The sequence below is a fragment of the Hordeum vulgare genome, chromosome 1H, assembly GCF_904849725.1.
Source record: "Hordeum vulgare subsp. vulgare chromosome 1H, MorexV3_pseudomolecules_assembly, whole genome shotgun sequence".
NCBI lineage: Eukaryota > Viridiplantae > Streptophyta > Magnoliopsida > Poales > Poaceae > Hordeum > Hordeum vulgare.
In genome coordinates this window covers 203792472-203808578 of record NC_058518.1, presented here as the reverse complement: position 1 = coordinate 203808578, position 16107 = coordinate 203792472, and positions in this window count along the sequence as shown.

Below are 16107 nucleotides of genomic sequence, written 5' to 3'. Positions count from 1 at the left end.
CTGCCGATTGTCATACTCATCGACATGCAAGTCGCGAATCCTATTACAAGAACATGATCATCTCATACATCAAACATGTAACATCACATCCTTTGGCCATATCACATCACATGTCAAACCTTGCAAAAACAAGTTAGACGTCCTCTAATTGTTGTTGCAAGTTTTACGTGGCTGATTTGGGTTTCTAGCAAGAACGCCTTCTTACCTACGTGACAGCCACAACAATGATATGCCAAAGCTATTTACCCTTCATAAGGACCCCTTTCATCAAATCCAATTTTACTAGAGTGGGAGAGACAGACACCCGATAGCCACCTTATGCACCGTGTGCATGTTAGCCGGTGGAACCTGTCTCACGTAAGCGTACGTGTAAGGTCGGTCCGGGCCGCTTCATCCCACAATACCACAGGAAAATAATAAGACTAGTAGCGGCAAGCGATCGACAAAATTAGCGTCCACAACCTTTTTGTGTTCTACTCGTGCAAAGAATCTACGCATAGAAAACCTGGCTCGGATGCCACTGTCGGGTAACGTAGAAAAATTCAAAAAAATTCCTACGCCATATTCAGATCTTCCTATGGAGAAACCAGCAACGAGAGAGGGGTGAGAGCATCTTCATACCTTTGAAGATTGCTAAGCGGAAGTGTTGCTAGAACGCGGTTCATGGAGTCGTACTCGCTGCGATTCAGATCGCGGTGTGATTCCGATCTAGTGCCGAACCACGGTACCTCCGTGTTCAACACACGTGCAGCCCGGTGACGTCTCCGACACCTTGATCCAGCAAGGAGGAGGGAGAGGTTGGGGAAGAGCTCCGGCAGCATGACAGCATGGGAGCGATGGAACGACGAGGTCTCCCAGCAGGGCTTCGCCAAGCACCGTGGGAGACGAGGAAGAAGAGAAGTAGTGATGTGCCGAGAGAGAGAGAGAAATTGTCGTGTCTCCAATGACCAAAAGCCCCACTATATATAGGGGAGGGGGAGGGTGGCACACCCCTTAAGGTTCCCACCCCTAAGGGGTGCGGCAGCCCTAGATGGGGCAGGAGTTGGCGGCCAGGAGGGGAGGACGGGGTGGCGCACCCCCTGGTGGGCCTATGGCCCACCTGACTTAGGGTCCCCCCTCCCTTTCCCTCTCTTGGCGCCTTGGGCTGGGTGTGGGGGTGCACCAGCCCACCCAGGGGCTGGTTCCCTCTCACAGTTGGCCCATGTAGCCTCCCAGGGCTGGTGGCCCCTCCAAGTGGGCCTCCGAAACCCTTCCGATGGTCCCGGCACATTGCCGGTGGTACCCGAAACATTTCCGGCGTCCAAACCCATCCATCATATATATCAATCTTTACCTCCAGACTATTCCAGAGCTCCTCGTGATGTCTGGGATCTCATCCGAGACTCCGAACAACCTTCGGTAACCTCGTATAACAATTCCCTATAACCCTAGCGTCATCGAACCTTAAGTGTGTAGACCCTACGGGTTCGGGAGGCATACAGACATGACCGAGACACCTCTCCGTCCAATAACCATCAGCGGGGTCTGGATACCCATGGTTGGTGCCACATGTTCCACGATGATCTCATCGGATGAACCACGATGTCAAGGATTCAATCAATCCTGTATACAATTCCCTTTGTCTGTCGGTATAGAACTTGCCCGAGATTCCATCGTCGGTATCCCATACCTTGTTCAAACTCGTTATCGGTAAGTCTCTTTACTCGTTCCGTAGCACATCATCCTGTGACTAACTCCTTAGTCACATTCAGCTCATTATGATGATATTCTACCGAGTGGGCCGCGAGATACCTCTCCGTCACACGGAGTGACAAATCCCGATCTCGATTCCTGCCAACCCAACAGACATTTTCGTAGATACCCGTAGTGCACCTTTATAGTCACCCAGTTATGTTGTGACGTTTGATACACCCAAAGCACTCCTACGGTATCCGGGAGTTGCACAATCTCACGGTCGAAGGAAAGGATACTTGACATTAGAAAAGCTTTAGCATACGAACAACACGATCTAGTGCTATGCTTAGGATTGGGTCTTGTCCATCACATCATTCTCCTAATGATGTGATCCCATTATCAATGATATCCAATGTCCATGATCAGGAAACCTTGATCATCTATTGATCAACGAGCTAGCCAACTAGAGGCTTGCTAGGGACACATTGTGATCTATTTATTCACACATGTATTACTGTTTCGTGTTAATACAATTATAGCATGAACAATAGACGATTATCATGAACAAGGAAATATGATAATAACCATTTTATTATTGCCTCTAGGGCATATTTCCAACAGGGACTAGCTACGAGTAAAACCAAACCTCGAGTTTCCTCGCAGTGGCCCGGTAGGCAACCCGTTTTGGACCAACACTCATGAGGAGCACTCGCCCGGGGGTTGATTAAGTTTGCTCGGGTTAATTACTCCCTATGTGGTTCATTAGTTAATAGGAAAATGTAGTACCAAAGTTGGGCCTTGCCAAACCAGTTTTATACTAAAACGAATTATCAAGGGGTCCCCATAACAACCTCGACCGTGTTAGGAGCGCTCAATTATGGAATATAACACCGATAGCCGAAACTAGGGTGGCAAAGGTGGAACAAAACACCAGGCTTGAAAGTCGAGCCTTCCACCTTTTACCAAGTATTTAGGTGCATTAAATTAATTAGCAATATATGGTGATATAACAAGGAACCCATGTTAACATATGGAAGCAACTGCACCTAACATAGCCAATCAGTGGTTTGCTAGGATTTAGAAAGGTTGAAGGTTTCATGGCAATGTTGAGAGGCTTATTAAACAAGTGGTAGTCATCGAGACATAACGAAAGAAACGAGACAACTAGCATGGCAATGATAGTAACGGTATCTAGGAAAATGATCATCTTGCATGTGATCCCGCTTGGAAGAAGAACGACTCCATGAAGCAGACGAATCGACGTAGTCGAATGGATCCTCACATTCCGACATGCTTGCGGAACTCTATCGAGGCGAAGCAAACCGGAAACAAGAATCAACACACGATATTCATCACGGCACATGCATGATATGATGCACAACCTAATATGATGCATGTCCAGATAAATTATGCAAGGCATGGCATGGCAATTCACACCAACAAATACTACACATTAAGTGAAGCTCAATATGTAACGAGTTGCATATTGACGAAACTCCACATCCGAATTATTTAGTTCGCTCCCATTTAGGTACACGGAAATATTAAATGTTGTTTAAACATGGAAAGGGGTGAAACACAAATAAACTACCTATCTAGGCATTTTAAATTAGGCCGGAACGACATATAACATCTCCGAGATGACCCCATATGTTAATTTTATAATCTGTCCAGATTTGTCCTCACCACATTTTATGTTTGTTAAATGGCAAAACAAAGGGGTTCACAAGATTCTACTCATTGCTCTAGTCCATTTACATATATGGCTCATCTCCAACGGAGCTACGATTAATTAACTACGGACTAAACCATTTCTAACATGTCGATACACAAAGCAATGCAAATAGCACACCTAACAGTTTTAAATGTGCATGAGAGTTGGAAAATATCATTCTACGTAGAAATTCTACACGTTTTACATATATAACTTGTCGCGATCCGACGCACGGTTTAAAAACTACGGGCGTTTGAAAATATGCATTTCCTGAAAATAAACTAAAATTGCAGGAGCTAGAAAAATACTAAACGGGCTGAAACGATGGCGCAACATAGATATTTCGTGCCTCGGGGCAAGATAAAAAAAGGGGGGCTGGAGCTCACCTTGGGCTGGCCTGGAGGAGGTGGGCCGGCTGAGGTAGAGGAGGCGAGTTGTGCCAAAGGGGCACTGGCCTGGGCCTATCGGCTGGGTCGACTGGCTCGGGGCCCAGGGCGCTCAGGCGGTTGGATCGGGCGGTCGTCTCCTGCTCGCCTCGAGCTGGAGGCCACCGGCGGCGGCTGGCATCGGTGGGGAGGCGCGGAGGGGAGCAGGGGAGGTGCCGCCGGGACCGAGGCGGGACCGGCCGGATCTTCCCGGATTCGGGTCGGGGCGGCGACGACACACGAGGCAGGACCGACACCGAGATGGGGCCAGGCAGCCCTGAGTGGCGACGGCCATGACAGCGGGGCTGGCTGCGCGGGGCACCGGCGAGCGTGGGGCGACGCGGTCCGATGACGGACGCTTCGGCAACCGGCCATGGCGGCAAGCTCCGGTGGAGCTTCGGTGGCGGGCCGGCATCGAGAACGGGCACACACGGGTGCGGCTACGAGCTGCTGATCCACATCGGATCGGTTGGCTCTGTGGTCGCCCGGACATGTCCGGTTTGACCGCGAACATGTCCCGTAGGTGGGAATTTGGGCGATTCTGGGCCATTGGATGGGGATCCAATGGTCCAGATTTAGCCCTGGGTAGGATTTCGGGGGAGAGAGGAGGTGGAGCTAGCAGGTGGGGTTTTTTAGGGGGTGGTTGGAAATTTGTCTAGGGGAAAACCATAGTGCAGTGAGAGAACTCCCTCCAAGGGGTGGTTCTTGTATAGAGTTTGGTCTATGGTGGGATGGACCTCGTCCGTCCGATCGCGATCCGACGACCACGAACAAAGGAAGTGGCTAGGTGTGTCTAGTGGATTTGTAGTTGGGAGAGTTTTTAGGGTTGAGAGGGAAATGGTGCGGCCCATGACAGAGTTTTTTAGAGCACCTAACGTCCGACAATTAAACCGGCTATAGTGTCATAATATAATAAACCGTACGGGTATCAAACGAGCTCTGATTGCGATGAAAATTGGCAGGAGGCCTACCTACATTAAAATAAGACCGCACGCCAACTTTCAACCCAATCCGAGAAAGTTTTATACACACTTTTAAAAACAATATTTTAACGATGTCGCGGGCACGTGCCTGTGTGGTTGGTCTCAAAACGGTCAACGACGAAAACGGAGAGAACCAGCAACTACTAACGGATGCAAGTTTTGAAAACTGTCGGCAACGGAGTGTCGATGCAATGCAGATGATGCGAATGATGCGATGATGAATGCGACAGACAATCTAATCACTTGGCGGCAACAAAATAGGAGCGGAATCTTCTGGAGCGTCGGTCTCGGGCTGTCACAATCTCTGTGCATCGGTGCACCACGTGAACGATTCGGACGGTCGGGCAGCAACCATTCAATCTGGGCTGCAATAGCCGTCACTTCTCGCATCTCATCCTTTATTTGACTTCGTCTTCAACATCTGTCCCCACGCGCCTCCGACCTCCTGCCCCACGAGCACCCACATCCTTTCCCCCGTCGTCGTCACTCGTCGCAGCACCCCATGCCCTCTCCCCCCATCGCTCGCGGCTCGTCTCCATCGATGCTCGTGCGTGCACCAGCTTGTCCCCCCCCCCCCGAGTGGAAGCTTTTTTAAACTCCGGTTGCTTTTTTCACTTCTGTTGAAAAAAATTCCGTGGTTGAAGCTTTTTCCCATGTCGCTTGAAGCTTTTTTAATGACTGTTGAAGCTATTTTCGTTACTAGTTGTAGCAAAATTGACAGTCGGTGGTAGCTTTTTCTTCTACTGGTTGCACCAAGAATCGCATCGCCGCCGTCGCCACCACAAACTTCGTAGTGGCCATTGCAGCAAATCACGTCATCGGATGTAGCTTTATAGTTGCCGATTTAAGCAAATCGCAAATTCATGTGCGATGTAGCAAAATGCAGCACTGGTGGTAGCAGATAGCGATGCCGGTTGTAGCAAATTGTGATCTCGGTTGAAGCATGTAGCAAAAAACAATGTTGGTTCCACCATCCATGTGTCATGGGTGTGCCTCGCCGTCGCAGTTATGTAGCTCATCCACCGGAGTTGGGGAAATAGGTGGACGTGCTTGCGGGGAGGGGGAAATGGCAACCTCGTCGGGGTTGGGTGTCGTTCGCTCGGGCCGGTGGCCATCGCCGCTTGCTGGGTCTTTGCGCTCGTCGCTACTAGCCGTCGCCGCTCGTCGGGGCTGCTCGTCGTTGAAAGGATTAAGATGGACCTAGAGGGGAGTGAATAGGTACAATCCAAGTGTGAGATCCTTGGGGTTCATTGGGTTGTAACCTTTCTCCAAGATCTCCAGCATCTCATCGTTGGCAAACCTAAGATGATCTTGCATACCAACTCTCCACACAAAAAATCGACAGTCTCATTAAGTAAAGGAGGATTTCCCCCAGCATTATACTTAGGTTTCTCGACTCTAGGTTTGCATATAGCCATGGAACACCGGTGTTGTTGTCAGTAAGAGGTTGTTGGCCCAAATTAGGAATAGATGAAGTTGATTTTTTTAACACACCAGTTGGGTTCTCCGGTGGTGTAATTTTCACACCAAATGCTTCCATCCTCATTTTGACCAAAGCCTATGTAAGTGCATCTAGTGCCCCTTAGTGATTTTGGTGGATTGAAGACTTATACATTAAGAGACTGATATGTTTGTGAGTGTACACATGCTCTATAAGTCACTGAGGATTTTGAGTTATTCGATGAATATCGACCCCTAAAAATGTATGTCTTCGGGTGAAGACTTTGGTCATTCCTTGAAGACTTTGATCGCAAAGAAATTGCGAAGAAATTGATATTCCTCATGAAGACATTGAAGATGTGGAATTCGGTGTGTCCCGAAGAAAATAATCTAAAGACTTTGAAGCCTAAATATTTACTCTTTCTGTTTCATTTTCTTCATTCTTGAGTCATAGGAACATCGTACTGTTAAAGGGGGTCGAGGTAAAACAAAGGAAATAATTTACTCATGATGCTCAAACCTACACCTACCAGATCCTCAAAGTGAGGAACGTGAGAGACCTGAGGACTTTCACAGTTGAAAGTTCTGACCGTTGCCGTGCCGAGCGCTTCCTATCCCCAATCTTATCCACACACCGGTCATATCATTGGGGGCAATAATGTCATATCATGTCGGCATGCTCCCCGGCTATAAATAGCTGCCCCACCCCCCACCCCCCTCACACACACACAACCACTAGCTCGTTGGATGCTCCGAGAGAATCTCACACTTGTCATTTAGAGCAACCTGATTCCTCGAGGACTTTGAGGGAAAATCAACAAGTGAGGAAAAACCCCAAACACCAAAGCAAAAACCCAAAACCCAAAGTGATTGAGCATCAGTGAAGAGATTGTTCGTGTGTGGAACTGATGCTTGTTACCTTTGAGGACTGTGCATCCTCCAGATGGTTAGGCGTCATGGTCTAGATCATCCAACATTCGATTGTGGATAGTCGAGTGACCGAGTTTGTGAGTGTTTGGAAGTCTGCCCTGAAGACTTACCACAAGTGTTGGGCGGGGACTGTGTGTCCTTAGCTCAAGGAGAATACGGTAGGGACTGTGTGTCCCGAGACTATGTGTCCTTTGGTTTCATTACCAAGCCGCTCCAAACCAGACGTACAACTGTCACATCAGTTGGAAGTGGGTCATCAACCACTATTTCTTCAACTCTTTTCATTTCCTCAACTGCATGTTGAAGACTTTCATATGTACTATTTGAAGAATTTGACTAAATACTTTCTCCTAATTCCTCACCTCAAATTCTTGACCTAAGCTATTCATCACATGCTTATCTTGTATAAGTGACATGTGCAAACTGAACCTATCTATTCACTCTGAGTACTTTGTTGTAGTCGCTTTTGCACATCTGTCTTAGTACTATTTTTGCTGCACCGAGTTCATGACTAAGGACTTTCCTCACTAGGAATTTCCTTAGTGATGAATTTGTAAAAATCGCCTATTCACCCCTCTATTCGATATAACGCACTTTCAATTTGTATCATAGCAAGGTACTCTCTTGTTCTGTGTGATTTTGGTTTAACCGCCTCGTGTTTTAGTTATGTCGACTGCATGTATGATCAGGGTTACTGCAGGCTGTCCTACCTTCGAAGGAAAGGACTTCCCCTACTCGAAGAACAAGATGCAAATGCATCTTCAAGAAATTGACAACGATCTCTTGTATATTGTGGAAAATGGTGTTCCCTCTGTCACTTCAACTATCATTTTCGCTGATGTGAAGAAATTCAAGCAACTCGACACTCAAGTAAAGAATATCATATGTGGCCATCTGAGCAAAGGTCAGTATAGCAGAGTGAGTGCTTTGGGATCTGTGAAGCTTATATGGGAAATGTTGTCCAGGACAATGAGGGAGTCTCCACACAGCGTGACTCTCGAGTTGATGTTCTTCGCAATCTCTTCAACCGCTTCAAGAGACTGGATAAATAAAGTTGCCAAGATACTTTTGGTCGCCTCAATACCATCTCCAATGAGATTTAGGCTCTTGGAACCAGAGATATCGCAGACCATGAAGTTGTGAAGACACTGCTACGATCTCTTGATCCATCATTTGACACACTGGTTCTCATGATCCAAGAAGAAGAGACTACAAGATGCTTGATCCTGCTGATATACATGAGAGACTCAATACTTATGAATTCCAACTTTAAGAGAAGAGAGACCTTTATGGACCAAGCTACTCAAGGACTCGTGTGTTGAAGGAAAAGATTGTTTCCTCATCTGAAGAAGAAGAATCTGACGGCAGTCTTGGTGATCCTAAAGAACTAGGTCACGAACTTGCTATGCTCGTGAGGAAATTCCAGAAGTTCACAAAGTGTGGCCAATTTGGAAAGGCTTCAAGAAGAGATACGAGGAAATTAGAATCTTCACCTCAGGACTACAAGAAGAGAATCTGCCATAAATGCAAGAAATATGGTCACTACATTGCTGATTGTCCTCGCTGGGTGAAGAAATCAAGGAAGAAGTACAAGGATGAAAGTTTTGATGACTCAAAGAAAAAGAAGAAATCCTCAAAGTCTTCATCTTCAAAGTCCACTTCGCACAAGAAGACCAGTTTCACAAAGGCTCGGGCACTCATTGGCAAGGAAATGGATTCTAAAGAAGAATGTGAGGAATGTGAGGAAGAGGAAGGTTCAGAAGTGGAGTCATAGTCTGGTGTGGCAAGTCTTGCACTCGCTACCACATTCGTGAACAAGTCCATCTTCAACCTTGAAGAAAATGACAACATCAACAACATTGATATCTGTGATGATGAATTCACTCCCACCTATTGCTTCATGTCAAAAGGTTCAAAGGTACCAAGCCACACATCCTCTTCTGATTCCAATGACTTTGAACCTGGTGATTATCAAAAACCCAGTTACTATAAACTTGCTAACGTTTCCACTAAGCAACAAAGTGGTATTGAAAAGCTTCAGAAACTTCTAAACAAAAGCGATGATATGTTGAATGATGAAATGAATTGTACTCAATTCCTCACCGAAGATGCTCAAAGTCTTCAGTCTAGATTTGATCGTCTTCAAGATCGTTATGGTACAATCTTGGCTGATCATGAGAAGCTTTCCTATGAATTTATTCAATGGAAGCTTGATCTTGAGAAGTTGAAAATGTCCAATGAAGATCTTCGAATGGAAAATGATTCATTGCTTTCTCAACATATCAGTACCGACCAGGAAGAATTCATTCCACCATGTCTGAAATGCATCGAACGTGAAACTACTAATTGTTCACCTGAAATCTCAAATGCTTCTATCGCTAAAAATTCTTCAACTGTTCGTGTGGTATCAAATTCTTCACTTGAGGAAACCACAAATGGTACTGACAAAAATGCAGGATTGAAGGAATTGTATGTGTCACGCATATACAAAAGTCTGAAAGGGCATCAAACCCTTTGCGATGTGCGGAAAAAACATATTTTGAACACGAACCCACGGAAAGAAGGCATTACCTTTGATAGGAAACTGAACATTGATGGTTCATACTCGAAACCTAAGCACTACCCCAAAACCTCATGGGTTGTTGCTAAAGGACCTCCCATTGATCCATCCACTCTAAGATGCTTTGCATGTGAAATGTCTTATTCCTCTGATGAGTCATTTGACTCCAACTATAAATTGTTCAAAAATGAATATGGTGAAGTATTTGCTCGATATGTTGGAACTAACTGCAGGAATGGACCACCCCTGAGGAAAATCTGGGTTCCCAAAAGGTGCTTCGAAAGTCTTTAGGTGAATGTCCTCATGACACCACCAGTGAAGAACAGGAACCCCAGATCAAATTCCTCAGGTGGACCAAAGTCTTCACGAGGATCAAACTCCTCAAATGGTCAAAATTATGCTGGTACTCGCACTAATGCTTCTGATATGCATGGAAACTACAAGGGACATGAATATGTGCACTATTCCTCAAATCACTATGTTCATAAGTCCTCAAAGAATTTCTCTGCCTATTCATTTGAGTACTCTAACCCCCTTAGTGTGAAAAGAAGTGCATTACCTTCAATGCCTCCATTCTCATATGGTGCTCGCAGGATGATGAACTCTTTACCACCCCTATAGATGTGGGTGGTGATGAAATCGAACTAATCACTTCTGTCGGTCAGGTCTCCAGATGAAAGTCATCGTCTGAAGAATTTGCTAGAGACGTGAGGATATTACTTGATAGGACGCAAGCTAAATCATGATGAAATGATCTATCATTTCACACATCCTCATTATCTCCTCAAATTTATCTTTGTGATGAAATTCAAGTCTGATGAAATAGATGACATATTCTTCAAATCTGAAGCATATGAAATGCTAAGTTGTACTAATTCATTTGGAGGATAATCAAGCCAAGAACACAGAGTGGGTTCTTGACAGTGGATGTACAAATCACATGACTAGTGATAAAAGCTTATTGATGAATATCCCACTGACTCCATCACCAGTGAAGCATATCACCTACGCTGACAAAGGTAAAAGCAAGGTATTGGGACTTGGTAAAGTGGCTATCTCTAAGAATCGACACATAGACAAAGTCATGCTTGGTGAATCCTTTGGGTTTAACCTCATGTCAGTCTCCATGCTTTGTAATCTTGATATGATTTTCATCTTTGGAAAATATAGATGTGTAGTCATCATGGAATCTGACAAATCCAAAGTCTTCGAAGGCTTTAGGAGAGGAGAATTGTATATTTTCACTTCTCTATAGGTCCTCAACCAGCCAAGTGTCTACTAGCAAAAACCTCAGAAAGCTGGCTATGGCATCGACGACTTGGTCATGCAGGCATGAGGAATTTGCACACACTAGCGAAGAAGAAGCATGTCATTGGCATCGAAACTGTCAAATTCCTCAAATACCATCTCTGTGGGGCCTGTGAGTCTGGAAAGATGACCAGATCCAAACACCCCTCGAAGACTATCATGGCTACTACTCGTCCATTTGAATTGCTTCATATGGATCTCTTTGGATCTACTCAATATGCTACTCTAACAAATGCAACATCTCTATATGGCTTTGTCATCATTGATGATTATTCTCGATATACTTGGGTGCATATCATTCTATATAAAACTGAAGTGCGGGAAGTCTTCAAACAATTTTCCATAAGGGCCTCGATGAACTTTCGCGTCAAGATCAAGCACATCAGGAGTGACAATGGGACATGAAAGTGCGTTATATCGACTAGAGGGGGTGAATGGAGATTTTTAGAATTTCATCGCTGAGGAAAGTCCTTTTGAGGATATTCCTCGCTGGTGAATAACTTGCAGCGGAAACAGCAAAGGATCAGGAGAGCAAAGTATTACAACAACAGTTTTGTTGATGAGGATTAGGAAAAACAGTTTGAGCAGTACGCAGGCACAGAGTAAGCAGGTGAGGATTAATTAATGTGAAGAATTTGAGGTTGAGGAAATTCAGAGAAAGTCTTCAGCAAATTCTTCAAACAGAGACAATGCAAATCTTCAACATACAATATTGAGGAATTTAAAGAGTTGAAGAGATAGAACCCGTATCACAGTGAAGACAGTTGTTGATGACCTGTTCCAACTGTTGTGATAGTCATACGTCTGGTTTGGAGCGGCTTGGTATTGAAATCAAAGGACACACAGTACGGGGACACACAGTCCCAACCGTATTCTCCTTGAGCAAAGGACAAACAGTCCTCACCCAACACTCGTGGTAAGTCTTCAGGGCAAACGTCCAAACCCTCGCAAACTCGGTCACCCGGCGATCCATAATTGACTGCTCGATCGCTCTAGACCATGACGCCTAACCGTCTGGAGGATGCACAGTCCTCAAAGGTAAAAGGCTTCAGTTACACACAGGAACAAATTCTTCAGTGATGCTCAATCACTTAGTTTCAGGTTTTTGGTTGGGTGTTTGGGGTATTTCCTCACTTATGATTTACTCTTGAAGACTCTGAGGAATTTGGGTTGCTCTAAATGACAAGTGTTAGTTTCTCGCGGAGCAACCAACCAGCTAATGGTTGTGGGGGGCGGCTATTTATAGCCTGGGAGCATCCCGACATGATTTGACATAAATGCCCTTAAATAATATGACCGTTGGTGTGGATAACATCGGTGAGGTGGTGCGAATCGCGGCAACGGTCGGGACCCTCAACTATGAGAGTCCTCATGTCTCTCATATTCCTCACTTGAGGCTTTTGTAGGATTATGCTTGGGTTGAGCATCATGAGAAATTCATTTCATAGTGTTACCTCGACCCCCTTTAACATTATGGTGTTCCTACGACTCAAGAGTGAAGAAAATGAAATAGAAAGAATAAATCTTCACGCTTCAAAGTCTTCAGATTGTTTTCTTCACGACACAGCGAATTCCTCATCTTCAATATCTTCATGAGGAATATCAATTTCATCGCAATTTCTTCGCGATCAAAGTCTTCTACATAAGACCAATTTCTTCAGCCGGAGATATACATTTTTAGGGTTCGATATTCATCGTATAACTCAAACTCCTCAGCGACTTATAGATCTGGTGTACACTCATAAACACATTAGGAATACCTAACCTTTTAGTCTTCAAACCACCAAAATCACTAAGGGCACTAGATGCACTTACAATCTCCTGCTTTTTGGTGGTTGATGACAATTAGGTTAAGTTTTCAACGGCGATAAAAATATGAAGTGTAAATACTCAGTTGAGGAATTTGAAAACAAGATACTGAGAGACTCCCCCTGAAGATGTGCATACTTTGAGGAAATTTCTTTTCACAGCAAGTGCACATTGATGATTTATATCATGGTGATCTCCCCATGTATCTTGTAAATCATGCATACATTTGACATATAATATGAGGAATTTGAGAATGCATATGATGAGAAATGGTATCTGACGAATTTCAGTATGCGTGCATTAATATTTTGAGGAATAAGCATGCGAAGAAAAACGTTCAAAAGCGTCGGAGTACCATCGGGCTTAAGTTACAACTCATTACATAAAACACTTCAGAAGAACCAAGAGTTTGTAACTTAATAAAGTTCATAAGCCCCAAAATATATCCCGCATGAATACTAACTAAGATTTTTTTCCCTTTGTCGTCGAGTGACAAAAAAGGATAAAACTGAGGACTAACGCCCCATGTAGACTTTCACTTCTTGGCTGATGAAGAGGTCTGAGGACTCTTGGCAACGGGCTTCTTCCTTGGTCCAGTAGCTGTGTATTTTGGTTCTTAATCAGACTCTGCAGTGCGGAATGAAGAAAAAGAACTGTCCTCAAGGTTTGCAACTAGAATTGGCTTGAATTTATTCTTGGGAGGCCACGACCAGTCAAAGTCCTGAGTAAACTCCAATTCATCAAGTTCTTCTTGAGTCTTCAGATGAGCCAAGGTGGCCGAGGTACGATCAAACACCTCATGAAGATAGTAGTGATTATCTTCACTGCATTCTGAGTAGCGTTGAGGGTTTTCACAATGGCACGAAATTGACGTTTCACCCAATTGTGATTGCGATCGACCTTTTGATGAAGACTGAGGAGTAGCTCTCTCTTATTCATCACTCTTGGTCCAGCAGGGCTTGGCGGATCTTGGATAGAAGTGTCATCATATGAGGAATATGACTCTGCTGCACGGAACTGGCCATCAAGCGGCCTTTTTCCTTCATCAATGACAATCTTTCCTTTGCCTTCAACTGGCTCAAATTTCTTCTTGATGACTCTGGAAGGCGGTAGATGTTGGGTAACGTAGCATAAATTCAAAATTTTCCTATGCATATTCAGATCTTCCTATGGAGAGACCAGCAACGAGAGAGGGGTAAGAGCATCTTCATACCTTTGAAGATTGCTAAGCGGAAGCGTTGCTAGAACGCGGTTGATGGAGTCGTACTCGCAGCGATTCCGATCTAGTGCCTAACTACGGCACCTCCGCGTTCAACACACGTGCAGCCGGGTGACATCTCCTGCACCTTGATCCAGCAAGGAGGAGGGGGAGGTTGGGGAAGAACTCCAGCAGCACGATGGCGTGGTGTCTATGGAGAGACGACGTCTCCCGGCAGGGCTTCGCCAAGCACCGGCAGAGAGGAGGAGAAAGAAGGGCAGGGCTGTACCGAGGGAGAGGGGAAAGTCTGATCTCCAATGGCCAAAAGTGCCCACTATATATAGGGGGGAGGGGCTGCGCCCCCTTGAGGGTTTCCCTCTCCTCGGGGGGGCATCCCTAGATGGGGGCTGGTGCGGCAGCCAAGGGGGGAAGGAGGGGTGTGGCGCGCCCCTGGTGGGCCTTAGGCCCACCTGGCTTGGGGTTTGCCCCCCGTTGACTCTTCCCCACGCATTGGGCTGAGTGGGGAGGCGCACCAGCCTACCTAGGGGCTGGTTCCCTTCCCCACTTGGCCCACCTTACCTCCCGGGGTCGTTGCCCCCTTCGGTGGACCCCCGGGGCCACCTCCGGTGGTCCCGGTACGTTACCGGTGATGCCCGAAACACTTCCGGTATCCGAAACCATCCGTCCTATATATCAATCTTTACCTCCGGACCATTCCAGAGCTCCTCGTGACGTCCGAGATCTCATCCGAGAATCCGAACAACTTTCGGTAACCTCGTATAACAATTCCTTATAACTCTAGCGTCATCGAACCTTAAGTGTGTAGACCCTACGGGTTCGGGAGACAGGCAGACATGACCGAGACGCCTCTCCGGCCAATAACCATCAGCGGGGTCTGGATACCCATGGTGGCTCCCACTTGCTCCACGATGATCTCATTAGATGAACCACGATGTCAAGGATTCAATCAATCCCGTATACGATTCCCTTTGTCTGTCGGTATAGAACTTGCCCGAGATTCGATCGTCGGTATACCAATACCTTGTTCAATCTCGTTACCGGTAAGTCTCTTTACTCGTTCGGCAGCAGGTCATCGTGTGACTAACTCCTTAGTCACATTGAGCTCATGATGATGTTCTACCGAGTGGGCCCAGAGATACCTCTCCGTCACATGGAGTGACAAATCCCGATCTCGATTCGTACCAACCCAACAGACACTTTCGGAGGTACCCGTAGTGCACCTTTATAGTCACCCAGTTACGCTGTGACGTTTGATACACCCAAAGCACTCCAACGGTATCCGGGAGTTGCACAATCTCACGGTCGAAGGAAAAGATACTTGACATTAGAAAAGCTTTAGCATACGAACAAGACGATCTAGTGCTATGCTTAGGATTGGGTCTTGTCCATCACATCATTCTCCCAATGATGTGATCTCGTTATCAATGACATCTAATGCCCATGATCAGGAAACCATGATCATCTATTGACTGACGAGCTAGCCAACTAGAGGCTTGCTAGGGACACATTGTGATCTATTTATTCACACATGTATTACTGTTTCCTGTTAATACAATTGTAGCATGAACAATAGACGATTATCATGAACAAGGAAATATGATAATAACCATTTTATTATTGCCTCTAGGGCATATTTCCAACAGTCTCCCACTTGCACTAGAGTCAATAATCTAGTTACATTGTGATGTATCGAACACCCATAGCATTATGGTGTTGATCATGTTTCGCTCGTGGAAGAGGTTTAGTCAACGGGTCTGCAATATTCAGATCCGTGTGTACTTCACAAATATCTATCACTCCACTCTGGACATGGTCCTGGATGGAGTTGTAGCGGCGTTTGATGTGCTTCGTCTTCCGGTGAAACCTAGGCTCCTTGGCTATGGCAGTGGCCCAAGTGTTATCACAGAAGAATGTCATTGGACCCGACGCGCTTGGAACCACTCCAAGGTCGGTGATGAGCTCCTTCATCCAAATTCCTTCATGAGCTGCTTCTGAAGCAGCTATGTACTCCGCTTCACATGTAGATACTGCCACAACTTCTTGCT